Below are 24,588 nucleotides of genomic sequence, written 5' to 3'. Positions count from 1 at the left end.
CTTTCTTTCTTTCTTTCTTTCTTTCTTCTTTCCTTCCTTCCTTCCTTTCTCTTTTTCTTTTCTTTCTTTCTTTTCTTTTCTTTTCTCTTTCTTTCTTTCTTTCTTTCTTTCTTTCTTTCTTTCTTTCTTTCTTTCTTTCTTTCTTTCTTTCTCTCTCTCTCTCTCTCTCTCTCTTTCTTTCTTTTGCCTATTTTTTATTGCTGAGTAGTATCCATTGAATGGATATATCACAATTTGGTTATCTATTCCTTTATTGATGCGTAGTTTGGTTGTTTTCCAGGGTTTTGGCTATTATGACTAAATCAGCTGTAGGTATTTTTGTAGGGTAGGATTTAATCACTCTTGGGATTGTCAGGTCATATGATAGATATACGTTTAACTTTATAAGATTCTGCCAAACTGCCTTACAAAGTCATTGCACCATTTTCCTTTGACACCAGCATGGTGTGAGATTTCCACTTGCTCTACTATTTTTATTTTTAGCCATTCTAGTGGGTTTGTAATGATATCTTACTGTGGTTTAAATTTGCATTTTCCTGTTGATTAGTATAGTTGTACAATCTTTAGTGGCCATTTGTGCATCTTCTTTTAAAAGTGTGTTCAAATCACTTGACAATTTTTAAAATGAGTTTTTGTCTTCTTGGTAAGTTGTAGGTTATTAAATTCTGGATACAAGTTCCACACACACCCACCCCACACCACTTTATCTATATATATATATGTACAGATATGGATATTATATATATTATTGATATATATTGATATATATATGACTATATTCATATATGTGTGAGCGCATATATATGTATATAAAATATATAATAAAATAAAATAAATATAAAAATATAAATAAAAAAAATATATAATATTTCATCCCAGTTCCTCCTGGTTTGTAGCTTATTTTTTCATTTTTTTAACGGAGCTTGTGAAGATTTTAATTTTAGTGTAGTTCAATTAATCAATTTTGGAGTTTTCAAATTGTTCTATTTAGGAGACTTATAATTTTAGTTTTTACATTTAGGTCTATGATCCATTTTGAGTTAATTTGTGTATGTTGTAAGGAGAGATCAAAGTTCATTTATTCAAGTGCATATCCAGATGTTCTACACCATTCATTGTAAACATTCCTCTCCCTGTTGAATTACCTTGGCACTTTGTTGAAAATTAATTGATCAAATATGACTCTCTTTCTGGACATTTTGTTCTCTTCCACTGTTCGTATATCCACCCTTACAGTAATACTACACTGTCTTAATTATTGGAGCATTATAGTGAATATTTAGGTCAGGTAATATAAGTTCTCTAACTTAGTTCTTGTTTTCAAAATAGTTCTAGTTATTCTAGGTTTTTTTACATTTTTATGTATATTTTACAATCAACTTGTAGATTTCTATGGAAAAGCTTTCTAGGATTTTTTTTGGAAGTAGTTTTCTTTATTGTAGTAAAATATATATAACAAATTTTGCCATTTTGCCCATTTTTAAGTATACAATTCAGCGGTATTAATTACATTTACAATATTGTGTAGCCATTACCAATATTTCCAAAGATTTCCATCACCCCAAACAAAAACTCTGTACCCATTAAACAGTAATACTCCCTAGCCTCTGGTAATCTCTTATCTACTTTCTATCTCTATGAATTTGCCTGTTCTAAATATTTCATATCAGTGTAATCATACCATATTTGTCCTTCTGTGTCTGGCTTATTTCATTTAGCAATAACATTTTCAAGAGTCATTCATATTGTAGCATGTGTCAGAACTCCATTCCTTTTTATGGCTGCATAATATTCCATTGTATGTATACACCATATTTTGTTCATCCATTCATCTGTTGAGGGACACTTGAGTTGTTCCTACCTTTTGGCTATTGTTAATAATGCTGCAGTAAACATTGGTATGCATGTATCTGAGTCCCTGTTTTCAATTATTTTTGGTATATATCTAAGAGTGAAATTTCTGGGCCATATGGGCCTCATGGGATTTTAATAGAGATTATGCTAAATTTGTAGAATAATTTGGAGTAAATTGATATGATCTTAACAACGTTGAGTCTTCTGATCCAGGAACATGGTATATTTCTGTCTTAGCATGGGCTGTCAATACAAAATATCATAGACTAGATGTCTTAAAAAAAGAAATTAATTTTCTTATGGTTCTGGAGACTGGGAAGTTCAAGATCAAGGTGTGAGCAGAGTAGATTTCATGGTGGGGCTGCTTCTGTCTTGACTTGGAGGCAGCTGCCATATTGCTGTGTGCTCACATGACCTCTTCTTTGTGTATGGAGAGAGAGAAACAAGTTCTCTTATGCCCCCTCTTTTAGGGCACTAATTTCATCATGAGGGTCCCACACTCATGATTTCATATAACCTAATTGCCTCCCAAAGGTCCTATCTTCAAATACCACCACACTGGGAATTAGGGCTTTAACATATGAATTTTACTGGGATATAATTCAATCCTTAGCAATCTGCACATCTAACTCTTGTTTAATTTTTCTCAAGAATACTGTAGTTTTAAGTGTACTACCCATGCACACATTTTAAATTTATTCCTTAGCATGTCATGGATTTTGGTGCTATTATAAATGTATTTTTTGTTTCATTTTCAATTGTTTGTTGCTTGTATATAAAAATACAAATGATTTTTGTCTATTGATCTTACATCCTGCAACCTTACTCAATTAACTTATTTGTTCTAGTGGATTTTTTTTTTTTAAGATTCTTAAGATATTCTATATTTCCAATCAGGTTGTTTGTGAATAAGGATAGCTTTGCTTTTTCCTTTCTTATCTGTTTGCCTTATTTTCCTTTTTCCGTTGTGCTCTATTTCACTGGCCAAGACCTCTTGTACAATGTTCAGTGGAACTGATGTGAGTAGATATCCTTGCCTTGTCCCCAGTCTTATGGAAAGAGTATGCAATCTTTTACTATTAAGTTTGATATTAGCTGTAGGACATTTGATTTGCATTTTTATATTTGTAGCTAATATGATCAGCTTATTGGCTACATAGGCCTTTTCCTCACCCAGATTCTATAATTGGTGATTATGGTAGCTTCAGGCCTCTTAACTCTCTTTCCATTAGAGAAGTTCTTATTTATGTATTTTATATACTGAGCTGCTACATAATATTTTATTTTCTAGGTTCCATGGCTAAAAATAATTTTAAAGTTACTGGCATAATGTCATGTTATTGACTTTTATTGAAGTTCAAAGCAGCCACTGAACGTCATTGATGAAAATACTTTGTATTATGAAACTCAATTTTCCTTGAAGAAAGGCCCAAAAGATAAATTCCTACTGGAATTTAGTACCAAGACCACACTTAGAATTAGTATATAAAAGTATTACAGATCAGCTTTATAAAGTAATGAGAATTGCTTAATCAATTGTATTTTCATTTTTGCTTAGTCTCATGGAAGCTCAGAGCTAAATTTTGTGTATAATCAAATGATTTTTATATTTGTGTCATCTTTTCCAGTGCTTTGATATGTTTTGATTTATTTTAACAATCTTAATCTATTTATGTCTTTTGTTGTAGGTCAACTCAAATCCTATTAGAAAGGATTTCAAAGTATAAATAATTATCCCTTTTTGAATGAACAAAAAAGCCATTTCATAAAAGGACCTACCTTTTAAATATTTAATTGGAATAAATACCTACCTTTAAGAGGCTTAATGGAAAGCTATAAATGGAAAGTCTCTAGGCTTGGGAACACAGTCTTTTATTGGCTTTGCAAGATAAGCTTCCAAAGAAACAGTTGGGATGATGATCATATTGAAGTGAAGCTAAAATGGTTATGACTAAAACAAAACAAAGCAAAAACCAGAAACCTGCTGTTTTCTTCAGTGATTCAAGAGGCATGGTTGAATGTCCTGAAAATAAGCAAATAATGAAACACTAGAGATTCACAATGCCTCGGGGTTCTGGGTGATGTGAAGAGAGATAGTTGTGGGGGAACTGCAGGCCAATTCAGTTTATCCTTGTGCTGAAGAAAATAGTTTACTTTTCTGTGACAATAATTAGAACAAAATAAAAATTTAAATTATAGTAATTATTGATATTTGTACCACATACTTTAATCATACATGAGTATATTTGTGCATTTTAATGCTAATTGTAGATGCTTTGACATAAAAGATATATAGGGTGGGAATTATTTTATGAAGAATTGAATTCACTGCCACCCCTAAATATTAATTTTTAATATGTAATTATCTGGAAGAAAGGAAGCAGCTTTTAAAAACATTCCTAAATGTATATATTTTAGTATTAAAGTATGCCTTTAATGTTTGTGAGTAATACCATGTGCCAAATTCAATCCAATTACTTTACATGCATTATTTCATATTTCTTACCATAATTCACAACAATTCTGTGGGAGGAATTGCACTTATGCCCGTTTTATAGATGAGAAACTGAGCTTAGAGATGTTTAGTAAATTGACAAAGGTCATGGTCATGATTCTTCTTTGTCCATTTATCAATCAATGGACACTTGGGCTGCTTCCATACCTTGGCTATTGTAAATAATGCTGCTATAAACATAGGGACATGCATCCCTTTGAATTAGTGTTTTTGTATTTTTTGAGTAAATACCCATTAGTGTGATTGATAGATCCTAGGGTAGTTTTATTTTTAATTTTTTGAGGCTCAGTGACTGCAACAGTTTGCATTCCCACCAACAGTGCAAGAGGGTTCCTTTCTTTCCACATCCTTGCCAACACCTGTTTTTTTATTCTAGCCATTCTGATGTGTGTGAGGTAATATCGCATTGTAGTTTTGATTTGCATTTTCCTGATGATAAGTGATGATGAGCATCTTTTCATGTGTCTGTTGAACATCTGTATGTCTTTTTTGGAGATATGTCTGTTCATGTCTTCTGCCCATTTTTTAATTGAATTATTTGCTTTTTGGGTATTGAATTGTATCAGTTCTTTATATATTTTAGATACTAACCCTTTATAAGATATGTTATTTGTAAATATCTTCTCCCATTCAGTAGGTTGTCTTTTAGTTTTGTTGACTGCTTCCTTCCCTGTGCAGAAGCTTTTTATTTTGATGTAGTCCCAATAGTTTATTTTTGCTTTTGTTTCCCTTGCCTCAGGAGACATATCTAGAAAAAAGTTGCTACGGCTGATGTCAGGAAATTACTGCCTGAGTTCTCTTCTGGGATTTTTATGGTTTCAGGTCTCACATGTAGGTATTTAATACTGGTTTACAATTTAGTGGGGAGATAAGGCAAACATGTATTATAGTAGAAAGGGTACTGTACAGAATGATTGGAGGTGCAGATTTCATATTATCAAAGGCATAAAAAAGGGATAAGCTTGGATAAGTTGCATTGTTAATAGAATTTAAGATGGAAATGAAGAGGAATTTATCATTTTGTTAACCTCTATCTTAAGAATCAGAATGGCCTAAAAGGTAACAAGATTTTATTTATTTATTTGACAGAGAGAGAGAGAGCAGGAACACAAGCAGGGGGAATGAGAGAGGAGCCCTATGCAGGGCTCAATCCCAGGACCCTGGGATCATGACCCGAGCTGAAGGCAGATGCTTAATGACTGAGCCACCCAGGTGCCCCACTTAAAAGATAACAAAAAAGTCAAAACCAAAACATAAAAGAGCCAGGGAAGACAAATACCGAATGTTTTTCCTCAGTTGTGGCATTTAAGAAACAGAACCAATGACCAGAGAGAGAGAGAGAGAGAGAGAGAGAGAGAGAGACCAAGTAACAGACTTAACTATAGAGAACAAACTAATGGTTACCAGAGGGGGGTAGGTAGGGAGGGATGGGTGAAACAGGTGATGGGGATTAGGGAGTGCACTTGTCATGATGAGCACTGACTGATATATAAAATTGTTGAATCACTGTATTGTGCACCTGAAACTAATATAACACTGTATGTTAACTATACTGGAATTAAAATAAAAATTTAATAAATAAAAAATTGTAAAAAAAATCAGTGAGGAAAAGTTAAGGCAGTTAAGGAAATCTCACTGAAATTAATAGCTGTTAGTAAAGTTGTAGTTTGTCTTGGTCAATTAATCCAGTTAGCTTCAAATTATTTTGCCTTAAGAGCCTCAATATGATCTCTTCATTTAGGAAGGGTTAATATTATTAGGGTAGTGACCAAATACCCATCTTCATGTCTGGTACCTCTGGGAAATTTTTATAAATGGGATATCCTTTTGTATGTTACAGAGGGGTTACATGGGGTCATTCGTTCATTCTAACAATCATATATTGATGCACAATCAGTGCTAGGAAATATTTCCAGCCCCAGAGGTACAGAACTCATTCTTTTCTTCAGGAGCTTGTGGTTTAGGAGGAAGTTGGTCTTCCAATGCCCATCCAGCTCCCTCATTTTATCAACCTATGGCCAGCCCTATGCCAAACTCAATTTGACTATTTCAGGGAATTGCCTGCTCAAATTAGGCAAAAATGCAAAATGAGCAGTTAATCAGAACACTCAAACTGCATGTTTAAACTGACATATAGCTATATATGTTCCTGCCATCCAAGATAAAATGTAGAATTATTTACGTCAACTACAATTCTGTTCTTCTTCCCACATATACTAACAACTTACTGCCTAACGCTATTAAACTGGACCCAAAAATCTGGAAATTACTAACTCAATTAAAAAAATACAATTTTATTGTCAGAAGAAGGACTCCTATAAGTATACCCAACAGAGTACCTAGCACTTAATAGGAACATAATTAACAATTTGTTGAGTGAATGTTGCTGAATGAAAGCAAATGCATCATTGTTTCTCTGTAGAACTATATTTTCCAAGAGTTAGTAGGACTTTGCTAACAAATGCATCCATTTGTAAAGAGGTAGACATTTTAGAAAAGTTATAGTTTGTGTTGGTTAACAAGTCTAGTTAGGTTCAAATTATTGTGCCTTAAGAGCTTCTGTAGCAATTTTCCTGGAAACACATAAAGTGGTACGTGAGAGGCTTCTCGTGATATATCGAAATCCTCTGTTAAACTGACAAGCTGTTTTGATGTCCTTTGCACAAAATGACGTAACGTCATTTCTTGTGGAGAGCAATGTGCTACCTGGCAATTGTTTCTTTGCTGCAAGGTTTTAATGGAAACGTTTTGTTATAGTAGCTTGGTATATATTCTTTGACTTTTAGCTTAAAATGCTCAGTGCAGCTCTTCAAATGAGGGACTTTAGTGTCTTTAAGTTTGAAACACCCCAAATTTTGAAAGCTCTGTGACAAGCCAGGGATAAACCATCCATTAACTTATTTTTCTGCAGTATCATTTCCTTTAAATCACAAGCCTCTTTCCACACACTGGGTAATTTTAAAATTGGAATATGTGCCTACTCCCATGGGTAAAGAGAAGAAATTTATTTATTATAGGTGTCATAACTTGATAAGAAATCAATTTAACTCTTTGGCTGCTAGATGATTTATAACAATGCTTTATCAGCTCAAGGTACACATTGGAGCTGCAACTGTGAACAAGACCTACTCCTTAACCTTAAAGAACTTAATATTTAATATGCAGAAATCATGGTAGGTGCAGCTATAGGAAAAGGCACAGAGCACAGCAAGAAAGCACCCAAGCCAGGGAGTAGGGGATCGAGGAGACCTTTAGTGTCTGCATGGGAGCGGCCACAAAAAGATTTCATATATCAAAGGGAAAACTTCTTTCCCCACATAATTAAAAGCTATAACACCCTTCTACTGAAACTAGATTTCAAATATAGAAATAATTTTGAATACTGAAGGGCAGAGCTCAGACTCTGGAGCCCAATTTCTAGGCTCAAATTCTGACTTTGCCATTTGCTAGCTCTAGGGACTTGAGCAAGACACTTCTCTTATGCTGCCGTTTCCCCATTTGTAAAATGGGGATAATGATAGTAACTAACTCACAATGTTAAATGTTATTTAGCATTTATAAAGGGCTTAGAATAGTGCCTGGCATAGCAAGTGCTGTATGTGTTTGTTAAATAAATATTATCATAGAGATACAGAAGCGTTTAGAGATACAGAAACATTTAAACACAATTAAGGACTTGCCTGTGACCTGTGATATAACATGTCTTCTGTGCTCTTCCAAGTCAATGCAATCAATTCTAGTGACCTGAAGCTCCTGGAAAATGGTATTGGGAAATGGGATAAATATTGATTTGCTTGATCTAGTCTTGTTTAAGGAAATTTTTTATGTATAATAATTTATATTGTGTATACATGTTTATTAATAATTTTGAACATATTTCAGGGTATCTGAGTAACAAATATAAAAGTCTATATAGCTTCTCAGAGTCTAGTACATTTATGACAGCAGAAACAGTAATTATGCAGAAAAAAGTAAAAAATGGATTTTAGTAACTTTAAATATCAGTTAACTTGTATAATTGTTTTAAGGACATACTATAACTATAAGAATTAATTCAACTGCAATAATACATGACAGAAAGATAAGAAAAACTTCCTTTTCTGTGATTGCTAGAGCAGGTTATGATAATAAATGAGACTTGACTTTTGTACATTTAATCCTCATAAAAAGGAAATAGATATTTTTGAAAGGTAGCTAGCACATTCTAAGAAAGAATCTTCCAGTACTTTTAATTACTAATAAACTCAAATCATAGTTTTGCTCTTTAGACATCTAAAATACATAGAAGATCAATATTTAGTTTGAGATCACAATAAAGTAGTGGATTAAAGACTGGAATATAAGACCTGAAACCATAAACCCTGAGAAGAAAACATGGGTGATAAACTCCTTGATATTGGTCTTGGCAATGATTTTTTGGACCTAACTCCAAAAGCAGAAAGAACAAAAATAAACAAATGGTACTACATGAAACTAAGAAACCTCTGCACAGCAAAGAAAATCATCAACAAAATGAAAAGTTAACCTATTGAATTGGAGAAAATATTTGCAAATCAAGTATCTGATAAGGGGTTAACATTCTAAAATATATAAAGAACTCATACAGCTCTATAACAAAAATGCAAACAAACCAATTAAAAAATGGCAAAGGACCCGAATAGACCTTTTTCCAAAGTAGACACGCAGATTCCAACAGGCACATGAAAAGATGCACAACATCACTAATCATCAGGGAAATACAAATCAAAATTATACTTGAGATACCACTTCAAGCTTGATGCCACCTCATGCTTGTCTATTATCAAAAAGATAAGACATAACAGGTGTTGGCAAGGATATGGTGAAAAGGTGATTCTTCTGCACTGCTGGCAGCTACTATAGAAAACAGTATGGAAGTTTCTAAAAAAAAAACAAAAAACAACAACAAATAAAGAACTACCATATGATCCAGCAATCTACTACTAGGTATTTACCTGAAGGAGATGAAAACACTAATTAGAAATGATATATGCACCCTATGTTTATTGCAGCAGTATTTATAATATCAAAGAAATGGAAACAACCTAAGTGTCCATTGATAGATGAACGGGTAAAGAATATGTCATATTTTTATATTATGGATTACTAAGCCATAAAAAGAAGGAAATCTTGCCATTTGCAACAACATGGATGGACCTTGTGAGAATTATGCTAAGTGAAATAGATCAGAGAAAGACAAACGCTATGATTTCACTTATATGTGGAATCTAAAAAAGAATACAAATGGACAAACAAAACAGAACTAATCTCACAGATAGAGAGAACAGAACAGTGGTTGCCAGAGGGAAAGGAGGTTTGAGAATGGTCAAAATGGGTACAAACAAATAGTCTATAGGTACAAACTTCAAATTATAAAATAAGCAAGTCATGGGAATGTAATATTCAATCCAGTGACTATAGTCAATAATATTGTAATGCATATTTGAAAGTTACCAAAAGAATAAATCCTGAAAGTTCTTATTATAAGAAAAAAAATTTTTTTTAAAGATTTTACTTATTTATTTGACAGAGAGAGACACAGCGAGAGAGGGAACACAAGCAGGGGGAGTGGGAGAGGGAGAAGCAGGCTCCCCGCTGAGCAGGGAGCCCAATGTGGGGCTCTATCCTGGGACTCCAGGATCATGACCTGAGCCGAAGGCAGATGCTTAACGACTGAGCCACCCAGGCGCCCTATAAGAAATTTTTTTTTTTATAACTTTGTGTGGCAATAGATGGTAACTAGACTTATTGTGGTAATCATTTCCCAGTGTACACAAATATCAAATCATTATTTTGTACACCTGAAACTAATACAATGCTATATGTCATTTGTATCTCTCTCTCTTTTTTTTTAAAGAGTTTGATTTTTGATTTTTTATCATCCTGGCCAGTGGTGAAATCATTAATCACAAGTAGGTCCTTAGGTTAAAGACTGAGATGTTTTTAGTTTGTGGATATTGATCCAAAATTTGCCTGCAGAAAACCACTTAGTGACTTACTCAAGCTATTGAGCTTGGGACCCTATGGTAATAGACATAGTGTAGACTTCATGTGGGTGGCAAGGAAATGGGAAAGGTATATAAAATTGGCCAAAATAATGCTGAAATAATTTGCTTGTGCTTTTTAAAACTCCCATTGTATCAGTGTACTCAGTAAATTATCTTTAAAAGCTTTTCCCCCCTTTGTGTGTGTGTGTGTGTGTGTGTTTGTGTGTGTGTGTTTATGTTGCAGAAGAGAATTTGTGGAAACTGTAGGAGGAAGATGATTAGGAAAGTTTTAACTAGATAAAAGGAGGACACATAGGCAGGGACATAATATGTCATAGGAGCTGTGTGTTATATCAGCCTGAAAAATCTAAAATCATATTTAGAGATTAAACAGGTTATAATTCCTACTCCTAAATGAAACGTTCATTTTAATAACAGAATCATTCAGTTTTAGCCTTTTCTTTTTTTTTTTCTTTTAAAGATTTATTTATTTATTTATTTGACAGAGAGAGACACAGCGAGAGAGGGAACACAAGCAAGGGGAGTGGGAGAGGGAGAAGCAGGCTTCCCGCGGAGCAGGGAGCCCGACACGGGGTTCGATCCCAGGACCCGGGGATCATGACCTGAGCCGAAGGCAGATGCTTAACGACTGAGCCACCCAGGCGCCCCTAGCCTTATCTTTTCAAAGCAACAAGTTCATGAAAAAGAAACTTGATTCTGTAGTTGAGAGGGAGCCAGGGTAGATTTCTGGCCAGGGTAATAACAGGTCATTTATTTTTCTTATTCATACAGTATTTATTTTACTTTTTACTACTTATTTACTTTCCTCTATTGAATCCTGAACCAACCACTTTTCCCAGGCTAATTGGGGAGGTATAGGGAAAGGAACATACATGGCATGAGAGATGTGGAAGAAAGAAATATGGGAGGTGGAGATGGCTCTTTCACATGACAGAGCGCATGAGAAAGGCCGCCACCAGGCAAAAGACCCCCATGGCCTCCAAAATGTCATAGGAGATAAACTTTTGCTTCAGAGAAGGGTTCTGGGCATAACCAGTGATGAGGGCCCAAACACAGTCCCAATCCCAGCCTCAGAGCCAGCCACTCTGACCAGGCCAGCCCCAACCCCAGTGAACTTGGCTGCTGGGTCACCGTCCCTTGAAATGGTGCCATTCTCAGAGCTGCTACCGGGATGAGTAAGGCCAGGGGAGGTGGGGCTGCCAGGCTACTGAGGTACTCATCTGTCAGTGTTGGTCCTTTCAGCACCACTGCAGAGAGTGGTGGTCTCAGCAACTACTGGGAGGCGGTCCCAACCAGGGAGGGGATGGAGACAAATGTGGCGTGGGCATACATTTTAGTAATTCAGGTATGAGGAAAGACAGTTTAGATTGTACGGCCCCCTGGGAACAGAAGAGAGAGATGAGTTCAAGAGGCATTCTAAAGATCTAATGATAAGATTTAAGAAGCTGGGGTGGGGTCTTCAAAGAGGGGATGTCTAGTAGTTTGTCTTACTATTTGGGAATATAAGTAATTAAGAGTAGTCACACCTAAAAATGTGATAATTGGAACTATAAAGCCCGGAGAACAATTCGTGAGGGAATCAAGTGCACAGGCAAGAATTAAGCTGTGGGCAGAAATTCTAAAGAAAAAAAGACAGAAAAACACACTAGACTCAAGTAAATCCTAAAACCATCAGTGTTTGCCATCTGAAGAAAGTCAAGAGAAAGGCTGACCACTGTAGGGACGGGCTCATTTGAATGAAACAAAAACACCTTGTTACTTTGAGGTTAAAAGGGAGGTATACTATGATTAAAATTCATAATCAATAATCTTTTCTATTAGCTGTTCACTTGTTTGTTGTTGGCCTTCAGCTAGAACATAAGCTCCATGAGAGCAGGTACTATGTTTGTTTGTTCCTGATTATATATCTAGCAGCTAGGAGAGGAATGGGTAAATATTTGTTGAGTGAACAAACGAGTAAACAGTTGCACACTCAGATCTTTAGTGGAAGATAAAGTCTTGCCTAACTCCAAAACCAAGGTTTGCCCAAGTCAAGAACAAAATGGGATCCTAGAGCAGCGTTGTCCAATAGAGAGTGATAAAATGTTCTATACACTAGCCACTGACCACATGTGGCTGTTGAGCCCTTGAAATGTAACTGGTACAACTAAGGAACTGAGTTTTAAATTTTATTTAATTTTAATTAACTTAATGTGTTTAAGTGAACAGTGGCTGCTGTTTTGGACAGCACAGGCATATAGAAAGACTTTACCAGTTAGGAAAACCTGCCTCCTGTGGGTAGATGTAATCTGTGCCAGAATAGAGGCTTTGTCAGCGGCTAGAATCAGACTGAGACTTGGGAAAGGAATCCAGGATTAGCTGTTGGGGCTTTTTTTAATTAATCTTTAGCCCAAGGGACAAGAAGAGTCTGCCAAGCTCATATGAGATCCAGGCTAGTTCATCAGGGAAGGAGACCAGAGAGGTATTTGAGGCCAAAGCCCTAGTTAATAATACGGTTGTGTTTACTCTGAAAGTCTTTATGAACATATCCATTAGGGAACTTGCTGTGCATGGGAGAGGCCTCTGTGGATGACTAGAAAGAATTCAGGATGTAGGGATTTTGGTTACTTTTCTTTGTGCCATGATAAACATTAATTGCATTTGATTATTAAAAGATGGGGTAGGTATAATACGCTCAAAACAAACACTCGGGCACCCAAGAACTCACAGGGTGGAAAAGCAACATTTTTGAATATGAAAGTACAGCAGATGGTAAAAAAATACTTATATGTTTTAAAATATTTGTTAAATTAGAGAAATATTTATCTTACTATATTTATGTAATTTATATTAGGTTTTGGAATGTTCTACTGTGGTTTTGTTTTATCAGACTTACCTGGTTACTTACAGCTTGCATAGGAAATATTAGAATTATACTGATTTCCTTGAGGTTCCTGTGACTGGGCCATGGGAGGAGGAGGAATTTGTTCAGGAGTGTGTTAAATTTGCCTTGTATTCAAACTTCACCCAATAATAATACATATCAATATCATGTATTGAACTGTGTGTAGGAGCAGATGTTTGGCATGTTTTCAGGCTACTTTTGGGAATAGTTTCTATTGAAGAAAGGAAAGTACACTTCAGATCCATTCACATAATTTATGAAAGTGAACAGGGATTTCTCATAAAGGAAGAATGCTGGGCAGACTATTATATTTAGCAAGATAAAGTGTGCTGTGTGCCATTTCCCAAAGTCAGCCGGTATAGCAGAGGACAAACAGATATTAACACGTTCCAGGGGAAGGAGATTAGTTCTCTAAGGAGCAAACACACAACACATTAGAAGATTCTCTTAGGGTTTCCTGAAGACTTGGATCACCTCCGAGGCTAACCATTTGTTTTCATTGTTTTTGTAAGAGAAAATCTTTTGCAAGAACCTACTTTACACCACAGGGGAGAAAAAAATGTTTGAGTATTGAATCTTGAGGTTGGGAAGGACTTTCAAAGATTATCTAGTCCCCACCTATCTTATGCTTGAGTTAATGTGGCAAAAACTGTGCCGAGGATCTTCTGGTCAGGGCTTTTAACATCTCCTGGAGAAAGTGGATATTAGCTCCATCCTTTGAGAACTGAGCCATTCCATCTTTGGAGAACTTTGACACTGAATTACTTTTACAGAATCCAGTTCTGCTGCTTTGTGCCTTCCGTTCATTTGTCCTACTTGTAACAGATTTTATGATGACCTCTCTATATTCTCACCCAGGACATTGAGTAAAGTGTTAAACAAATGGAACCTAGGACAGAATCCTTTTATGATGATCAACACCTAGAACCAGATTGATATGGTTCCATTAATTAGCACCCTCTGGGTACAGCTGTTGAAACTGCTTGTGACTAATCTGCCTTCTTATTCATGCACTCAGCTTATTTACTTACCTTCTAATTTTTTCCCATTAAAGTTCTTAAGATATTTGAACATGCTTATCAGATCTCCAAGGCTAAATGTGCCTGATTCCCTCAAGAATGTCTTGGATGTTTTTGATTTGTTGATTTGACTGTACATCTCAGGTCACCCCTGAATAAACCCAGTTTGTCCATTCTTATACTGCAGTACTTCAAGGCTGGTCTGGGCTGCACAGAGACAAATGGAGCTTTTGCTACTTTTTATATGGATTCTCCTCTCCCCGTCCCCTCTTTTCTCCTCTCCACTCTCTCTCCTCCCTTTCTTTCTTCTTCCCTCCCCTACTCTTCCCTACTTTTTTCTCCTCTCCCACTGATTCTACACTATTTTATTCATTCATTCAATAAACATTCTGTCTACTGTTGACTCATATTAACCCTTCTATAGACTAAAATCTCTAAACATGATTTGCTACAAAACCATTGCTACTGTTCATTCTGTACAAAACAACCGTCCTTTTGAACTTAATCACCTCATTTAAAATTTATTTCAATTACTTTTCATTTTATTATGTTTAGCCCTTGCTTCTAACCTGTCAACCTCTTTTTTGATTCTAATTGAGTCATCTAATATAGTCACTTTCCCTTCTACAAATTTTGTGATGTCCTCTCCATATTCTCACCCAGGACATTGAATAAAATGTTGAAACAAGTGGAACCTAGAAAGAATCCTTCTATGATGCTCCAAACCTGGAACCAGATTGATGTTGTTCTATTAATTAGCACCCTCTGGGTATAGCTGTTGAAACTGTGACTAATCTGCCTTACTATTCATGCACTCAATTTACTTACTCCATTCTGTCCACAAGGATAAGTTGAAAGATCTAAAAGTCTCTCTGAAGGTGATTTGGGCTAGGTGTCTACATTTTCTGGAATCCTAGAAATTATACTAAAGAAAGAAAGAAAGGGCATTTGGCTGTTATTCTTTCCTCCTGAAATTTTTGCGTTGGCCTCTTTGTAGCTTATTTTTCTTAGGCAAGCAATAACCTAATGGACACATAAGACTAAGAAAAAAAGGATAATGGGAAAAGTTGAACATTCAGATAATTATTAGAGATGGTAATGGCATTTTATGGGAGGACAAAGTATAATATCAAAATGCTTTGACATATCAAGTGAGATCCGCTACTTTCTAATCAGCAGAGGATTTGAAATAATTGCTATTTTTGTTAAAACAAACCAGAATCTACAAGCCACTGCTAATGGTTATTTTTTAAGTTTTTTCTTACATCTTCCTAGGAACTGAAAATATTTAAAATCAGCAAATACACAGATGACATGAAACTTCAGGAAGTTTATACACGTTTTGGGAAAAATAGATAAGGTGTACAAAGATTCCCTCAGTGATGATAAATCCTTGTGGAAGGGTCATATGAGTCAGTTGAATATTACAGTTGGTGGATAGAATTGAAGAATTACAAGCTCAGTCTTTGTTTCCTTATGTGGAAAATAAGGGTTGCATTCATTGTGTAACTAAACCTTTAAGACAGATCAGTTAAAAAATACCATCTTCTATATTTATAGTAAAACGTAAACTAATTTCCTATAAAGATATTGCTGCTTCCTCCTCTTTTAAGTTGACAGATATTCTCAATGACCAGTGTGACTTGTGTCTAGGATGTCATTATTCCGGTGACTGAATTTCATATTAAATTATATTCTACATGTACAATCATTTAAATTATGTAGACATTTTTGTTTTTTCATGATATCTTGTTTTTCCTACTCTGTAACTGGAAACATGAAACTTCAAGAACATTACAGTTTTAAAAACATTGTTGTGGTAAATCTTTAATATATAACTATAGGAAGAAATTTAATATGAGCCAGGACCAACAGTAGTTTCCAAGGTACAAAAAAATATTTTTGGAAGTATAGATTTCATTGATTGTGTGTGTGTGCGTGTGTTGTGTGTGGTTCCAATACAGTGAGAAAATGATAAAATCATCCAAACTCATGTATTTTTCAATTGTAATTATGACTGCTATAGTTTGTCACTATGTGGACCTTTAACAAATGTCCTTTGTACTCCCTGACTTACGCATCTTATGTTTGTTTGTCTATCTAGATTGAGTCCTCATTAGCAAACTCATAGTTATTAGTGATCCCATTCATTTAAGGAGGGACTGGGTAGTCACAAGATAGGAAAGAGTTAAAATGAAATTTTCATAGTTGGAAATCTGCAAATACAGCTATGGTTTTATTTCAACATTTCATTAGTAATTTACATTCTTAGAATTGTCAGGAGCTAAAATTAATATTATTTTATTTTCTTGTTATAATTCACTTGTGCATGGAGACTACCAGAGATCATTTACTGAAGTTATTAGAAATTGTAAGCTCCCAAATAAAAATGGCAGAAGATACTGCTCTGTTCTAAGTTATGTTACAGAACGAATGCATTTCCTATGGGTGAGAGCATTAGTATCAAGTTGAAGGAGGTCATATGCTACTAATGTCTTCATCCAATGTTCTTAGATTGAAGGGAAATTGCAACTACCATAAATTTGATAAAACAGTCAGATTATACAAAATCAGCTTCTTTTGCCCAGCACTTTACACAGTACAATTTAAAAATCAAGATGGAAGATAAAAACTTACTACAGCCAGTCTCAATAAGGTGTGGGACCTTGACCATGCTCCCTTCTCTCCCAAATGGAAATCATGTTTGGTCTTCCTTAAAAGTCTCCCCCAATACCCCTCAAATCTCAGGACTGGAATTCCTGTTTAGGAAGAAAAGTCTGTCTTGGCCTGACACCTTCTTGCAGACTGTACTACATTCTCCTCTGATCTGATTGGCTCTACCAATGGATTGATTTATTCTCATCATGTGAATAACTGCTCTTCAGTGGGAGAAGGCCACTTCCAGGTTTGGAGTGCAGATGCTGTCAAACCAAGTGGAAATATTTTTGTTTCATTAATAGCCAGTGGAATTATATGATGGATCATGAGATTGGCCTGTGTTATAGTTTCAGGCCTTCCAACCTGTGCGCTGTGTTAGCTTTGAGGCGTCTGAACTCTGAGTTCCCTCTGCAGCTATCACATTGACTAGGTCAGTGTTTTTTAACCAGAATTGCACATCACAGTAGCCTGGGAAGCAAGCCCAAATTCACATCTGTACCTACTGTATTTTATTAACTCCAGGATGTACATTTTTCTCACATTTTCTCATTTCCGAAATATGAATGTATTTTATATTAGTTTAATCCTAGTATAATTGCAGAATTTCTTCCTTAGCAGTACATAAAATAATGGTCCATCTTATAATCAATGGCATCTTAGAGTCAATGAAATCAGAATCTCTGAGGGGGAGGGTAGCTCATTGTGTGAATTTTACAAAAATTTTTACCTGTGCGTTGGGTGAGTCTGATGCACACTGCTGGCTATGAATACTTTGAAGTAGCTGTTGATATATTTATCCACTTAAGAACAATAATAATAATAAACTGATCACTTCCATGCATTGCTTTTTTTCCCTGCCAGGCACTGGGCTAAGCACTTTCCATATTTTTATCTCATTTAATTCTCATATTAAACCTATTGCATAGGTATTATTATGTCCACTAAGTGGATTAATAAACTGAGGCTTAGAGAGATGAAGTAGGCTGCCCAAGGACATATAGATCTTAGAAGAGCTAGGATATGAACCCAGCTTGGTTTGACTCCAAAGCTCTAACCACTACATTGTATAGCAGTGGTTCTTAAAGTGTGGTCTGTAGACCAGCATCATCAGTATGCCCTAGGGACATATTAGAAATGCAGATTTTAGGGCCCTATCCCAGATTTAAGGAATGAGAAACTCTGGGAGTCTGGCTCAGTACTATTTTAACAAGCCTTCTGATGCATCCTAATGTTTGAGAACTACTGTTATATAGCATAGAAGTCTCTTACAAAAGGAATAGGAGGCATTGCTAATAAAGATAGGGCCTAATAAAGTTTACTGGATAGCTGGCTGGCTCATATTGTAATCCTAAGATAATGCCATATTTGCAAGGTTGACTAAGCTTTTAGTTGCTTAATAACAAATAAAATTGCATTTGCTCAAATGTGCTTTAATTATAGTTCCCAGTAGGCACAACTATGGTAACAAAATATACTAGGCTCTAATGCTTTTTTGCATAATGAGAATACTCAAAGCATTTAGCACAAATGTATTACAATTCCCCATATAAGATGGGAAGACTGTAGAAGGACCACGTGACTTTCATTGGCCTGACATCCTCTTGTCCTCAATCTTAATCTAATTCTATTATTTCTTTTCTTCAAAATTACAGAATACAGTATCTTGTTCCTGAGAGGAAAGGGCGAACTGACAGGATTCCTCCTTGTATTATCTTGGGTTGATAGATTGGTTAAATCTAGCATTTGTAATGCAGATAGAAATAAACAGGTTTGAACAAAAGCTGATTAAAGAATTTAGTTGAAAAAACAAAGAACTTGCTTGCTTAGTGAAAAAAAAAAAAAAGATTGACATTAAGGAATTAAGCATCCCAAAAGGATAAATTTGATTCCAAGAAGAAAAGGCAGTTTAAAAAATAATATACCAAAGCGACAAAGTGTGGAGATGCCTCATGAATATGTCTACCCAACATCAGTACAACTATTGAAAAGCACAATATTCAAAAGTAATTTATTTATTTTTTTTCTCTGCATGATGCAAAATAAGCAATTTGATTTTTCTTTTCCCCACTGAATTGACTGGTTCTTGAATGCATTATTTGACCCATAGTACTGTGTTATCCATGGCATTTCCCAGATGACTGAACTAAGTAGATGTCTTACTGTTGTTGTTGTTTCTAATAAGGGGATGAGGACAGTGATAAATGGAAAAGAGGAAAATACCACATTTGGAACTCAGTGGAGATTTTAGAAGCATGAGTGGTCCTCAGCCTAGAAGATCTAGTGTTCAGCTGCAGTGACCTGCAGGCCGCACCTCTGTCTCCATGGACTTATACACACTTAATTAGCATAGATTGGTGCCTTATAAATCGGGCCAAAGGGTCCAGGACCTTTTCTCAAATTCTGAAATGCTCCCTTTTTGATATGTTTCTAACTTTGCTCTGGTGTGGGACTTGAATATCAACGTGGGCCTGGATTTACACCTAAGAGCTGTTTCCTCCTATGCCTTTCTGTCTTACATGAATCTCTAGACTCCTGCCCGGTATGCCCTGATTCTGTGGCTGCCTGTGTCCCTGCCTGGCTTAGATCTCAGCACTGGAAGCTGAGATCACCTGTCCAACTCTTGGACTTTGTCTACAACCTCCAGTTTGACCAGTTTCTTGGAAATTAGCCCTCTTCGTAGACTTATGGGGGAGAGGGAGCGGTGTAGTGTGCTAGTTAAGTGCATCTGCTAAGGCTGGCCTGTAATTGAGACCCCTCTTGGCAATTCACTAATTGTGAGATCTGGAGTAACTCCACTCTGGACCTCAGTTTCCTCATCTACTTTATATCCAGTGGTATGTGTATATATGTGTAGATATATATTCATATATATGTGTACCTGTGAATGCATTTTAATGAATGAGTGGAATGTAGATGAAAATGAAATAGAATAATTATGTTTAATACACTTAGCAAAGTCTAACACATAGATTAAGTGTCCAACATATATTTCCCATTCTTATTATGGCTTTTCCCCCTATCCCTTGGTTATTTGTTTTTAGCATTGTTTACCACCCAGTCCCTGTCCATATAAACTGGTTGCCAGCCATGATCTCTATCCTGTTGCCCAGTCTTGACTACCCCCATCCCACAACTTTCCATAACCTGCCATTGACAGGCCAACACAAATTTAGCATGGATCAAATAATTTATTTAGAAAAGTTTATTGTTGTCAACTAAGGCTTATCAGCATTGAGCCATTGAATCAAATGATTTCCTCAATCTGTACAATATGAAAACCATTTTAGGATTTTTTCTCCTAAAATTCTGTAAGAACTTTTGTGGGAGGAACTCCAACACAATCCAAATGTTTAATTTCATTGTTCTGGCTCCCTGGATTGAGTAAATAGTAGAAGTCAGGGAGTACCAAAGCTTAACCATTTAATGTGGAGCCTTGACTGCTTCTTAATTTGGGCAACTGTTGATTTAATCATTGGTTTGGGTTTTCAAAGCTTGGCTTTCGCTTGATCTTGCAACAGCAGTCAGCCAATCTAAGCAATTTGTCATCATAACAAGGATGCAGAGGAAGACCCGAAAGTGGTAAACTGGTTTGGAAGTCATTGTAGCTAAAACTTGATGGAGTTGGAGGATTAGATTATTATGGATACAGAAATGTTTTATTGACCATGATTTAATGGCTTCCCAATTTTCTTTTTATTTCTAGAGCATTTACATACCTCTGAGTTATCTAATAGATAAATCTTAGACAATGGCATTATACCATGATGATGACACAATGGTAAACTCATATATTATATCTAATGGATATCAAAGTAGTAGTTTCTCCAAGACCAATATATGTCTATGAGACATTTTCATAAGCGGAAGTCATAAAACACATTTACATCTGCATATGTATCCTGTGCATTTATAGGTGCACATTTAACAATGCATGAATATTTATATATTCACACACATGAATTGGGATTTGTTATGAGTGCTGAATATGGAATTGTAAAGTCATGGAGGCTTAAGGCAGTTTCTTCAAGACCTACTTTTGCTTGATTATGATTTATTAGTTTAACCTTAACCAATTATATATTAACAGTACTATTCTCTTTGAAGAGAGGACTATTATTTCAAAGCTTATTAGGACTATATATGAATTTGGACCTATTTCAGACTCTGAATTGGATTAAAGAAATAGTATATGAAGTACTGTAAGTTTCTAAACATGAAGGCTGCTTTCTGTTTTGTGATTAAACATGTTAAGATGCTTTCAGGCATTTTTAGGGATGCAATTGTATTTGGGAAGAAAAGGAAGAGATGATTTTCTAAATAAAGAGAAAATGAAGAAGCAAGGCACATGTAATGTGTCTGAGATTGCTGTATTGTTATTTTTTTCCCAAGGAGGATAGATTTAAGAGGTTTGCAGATAACCTTAGCTTGTAGAGTTCTTAATCTGGCATAGTTACTGTTATTTGTCATTATTTGTAGAATTATCTGGGTTATATATATATGTTGTGTGTGTGTGTGTGTGTGTGTGTGTGTGTGTAAAGTCTCATATATCTTGAGCATTGTGAATAAACGAGGCAATGCTAAGAACTACCAAACATCCACCTCACCTATGGACCTAATGTAGGATATGCTTATGGTCCAAGCATTCTGTGTTTCAGGATGAATGAGTCCCACAGCAGATGTAGTATGAAGGAGTCTCATGGAGCATGGCTCTACTCTGTAAGTCCCTATTGTTTTACGTCCTGGGGGAGATTGGGATGGTAGAGTTAGGCCCTACGAGTGACATTAAAACTCTACAACAGACACCCAATAGCCCTGGTCAGTGAACAATGAGTCCTTCACCCCTTCTCCCAACCCTTGTCCCTGCCCCATCCCTCTTGTCCCTCAGAGCAGGCCAGAGCCACAGTGGTCCTTTCCTCTCAAAGGCAATTCTATTTCTCATCGACTTACTTTTTTCAGAAGATCTAGGGAGAGCCTTGGGCAGCACATTATTATTTCTATTGACCCAATTACTTTTGTTTTACTTAGGAAGATAAGTTTCGCAAATCAAGTTTCCTGGCTGGGTCATGCTGACCAGTATATTAGTATCTCCAATTATTTTGTTATTTGAACAAACCACATTCACTCCCTAAATACTCAGTGTAGAAATCATGATATATATGTTTCTCTCTTTCAAGAGGAGGAAATCATAATATTACTTTGTAGGAAAATTTCCAGTGTACAGGCAGATACTTGCTGTCTCCCTTTCCTTTTAAGGTAAAATAATCACAGTTTTAAGAATTCTCTGTGCACCCTTGCTTAATGCATCAATCTTTTCTTTCTTTCTTTCTTTCTTTCTTTCTTTCTTTCTTTCTTTCTTTCTTTCTTTCTTTCTTTCTTTCTTTTTTTGTGTATAAATCTTTTCTTTTATTCTTGTGGAAATATATTTTGGCTCTTAGTTTGTTTCTATGAAGTGCCATTTCCTGTTTCAATGTAACTTGAAGAATATTTTGGAGTACTCACCATGTGCCACTCATTGTGCTGGGGCTGGAGATAGGAAACCAAAAAAAGACATGAAGCTGCCCATAAGTAGCTCACAGTATTGCAAGAAAAAGTTTACAGTTTTGTGCTTAATTGTCTATATGAGTAACTGTAACGAGAATCTTGTCCACAGTGTACCAGGTGACACAGACAGAGGGGCTGTGGGGGATAGTCAGGGAGGGCTTCATGAAGGAGGAACATTCTGAGCTCATTTTGAGCAAATAAGGGAACAATGATGTATTAGTTAGAAAAAGAACTTCAGGTAGGGAGGTTGCTGGAGGCATATTCTTATTTTACAACTATAGTAGATAAGTGGGAGAAAGTTTCCTCAAAAGCTTATCATACTAAGAAGCATATTTGACAGTGGAAAACCAGATTCAAGAGCATTTGTGCTTATACCACAAAAAGACTTATAAACTTAAAAAGTCTGAATTACTATGCTTTTCTCTACAAATATAATTGAATAACTCTGATAACATTTTAATATATATGGTGCATTAAGCTAACAGATTAAGAGCTTCACTTATGAATATATCAGTTATTTTTATTTACATAATGTATTAAGAATTTTATTCCTGGGGCACCTGGGTGGCTCAGTCGTTAAGCGTCTGCCTTCGGCTCAGGTCATGATCCCCGGGTCCTGGGATCGAGCCCCGCATCGGGCTCCCTGCTCGGCGGGAAGCCTGTTTCTCCCTCTCCCGCTCCCCCTGCTTGTTTCCTCTCTTGCTGTGTCTCCTCTGTCAAATAAATAAATAAAATCTTTAAAAAAAAAAAGAATTTTATTCCTGTTAAAATGTTCTTTTCCTTAGTAGACCCTCCCCCGCATATATATAGGGCAAAAGGATTTTGTGGCTCAACGTCTATCAGAAATTATAAAATCTGAATTTGGTTCTGATTAATGAGGTTTTAATGGTATTGACTAAAATGCTTTTTGCTCAAGTCACTGAAAACCACTTAATTGTCCCCATTCAAAAAATACTCTCCAGTCCTGATCTGACGACATTTAATACTAGCCCTCTATCAGGCTACTGATTGGGGTTCTTTCCTTCTCTGTTATCCTGTTGTATTTTGTTCACATTTTTATTTGGGGGGATTATCACAGCATTGTGAATAGTCGTTGTAATGTCTCTCTTGCTCTCATACAAGTCATGAACTCCGTGATGTTATTTATTGTTGGATCCCCTGATATTGAAATAAACAAATGGTGACATTCCTGTGTTTGTTAACATTCTCCGTTCTGTTTTTGATAAGTGGTTGTCAACTTTGGCTGCTCATTGAGATCACCTGGAAGCTTTAAAAAATACTAATTTTTGGGTCTTATTCCCAGAGATTCTTGGTCATGGGTCCGAGGGTGGCCTGAGCACCCAGATTTTTAAAAGCTACCCAGGTGACTGTGCAGTGAGGTTGAGAACCACTGATCTAGACCTGTGCTTCCCAATATAGTAGCGGCCAGCCACAGGTGGCATTGAGAACTTGAAATGTGGCTCGTCTGAATTGAGTGTAAATATACATGCCAGGTTTTGAAGATTTAATACAAACAAGTATACAATATCTCAATAATTTTTATATGATGACATATTGGAATTAATATTTCAGATATGTTAAATAAAATTTGTTTAATTTATATTAACACTTTAATTAATAATAATGATAATACTAATTTAATTTCATCCATTTCTTTTTACCTTTACTAGAAAACTTAAAATTATATATGTGACTTGCATCATATTTCTATTTAGCAGCACTGAGCTAGGTGATAAGTTTCTAAGTGGAAGGAACAGAGTTGTTTAACAAAATACATGCTTAATAAATGCTTTCTGGAAAGTTGATTGATAGTATTTATGGTTTGTACAATATTTGGTACAAAAACTTCCTCTACTAACTATATGTATTTAAAACAATTCAGTCGATTGATACTATTGATTGCATGAGTTATAGAAATTACTGTGCTGAGAAGAGAAATAATGTTTGTGATTGAAACAGAAATAAACCAGGGACTCTCTGGTGTCACTGTGTAAAAATGAAGTTGAGCCTTTGAAAACGAAATAGTCATTAGAAACTGACCAAAATAAGGGGAATTGAGAATATATAGTGCTATTTTGTTATTACAATCAT

At 35.6% G+C, this 24,588-nt stretch overlaps 1 protein-coding gene and 1 pseudogene across 7 annotated transcripts in view; one reads left to right on the top strand and one right to left on the bottom strand.

Moving 5' to 3' along the window:
* Positions 1-24,588, top strand: part of GRM8 (glutamate metabotropic receptor 8) — a 752,293-nt gene that overhangs the window by 259,703 nt on the left and 468,002 nt on the right. The gene's annotated exons all lie outside the window — the stretch shown is intronic.
* LOC141373819 (uncharacterized) lies at positions 11,319-11,615 on the bottom strand (annotated as a pseudogene).

The sequence above is a fragment of the Callorhinus ursinus genome, unplaced genomic scaffold (assembly GCF_003265705.2).
Source record: "Callorhinus ursinus isolate GAN/ISIS: 27379988/994484 unplaced genomic scaffold, GSC_fseal_2.0 scaffold12, whole genome shotgun sequence".
Taxonomy (NCBI): Eukaryota; Metazoa; Chordata; class Mammalia; order Carnivora; family Otariidae; genus Callorhinus; species Callorhinus ursinus.
This window is presented reverse-complemented; position numbering and strand designations above follow the sequence as displayed.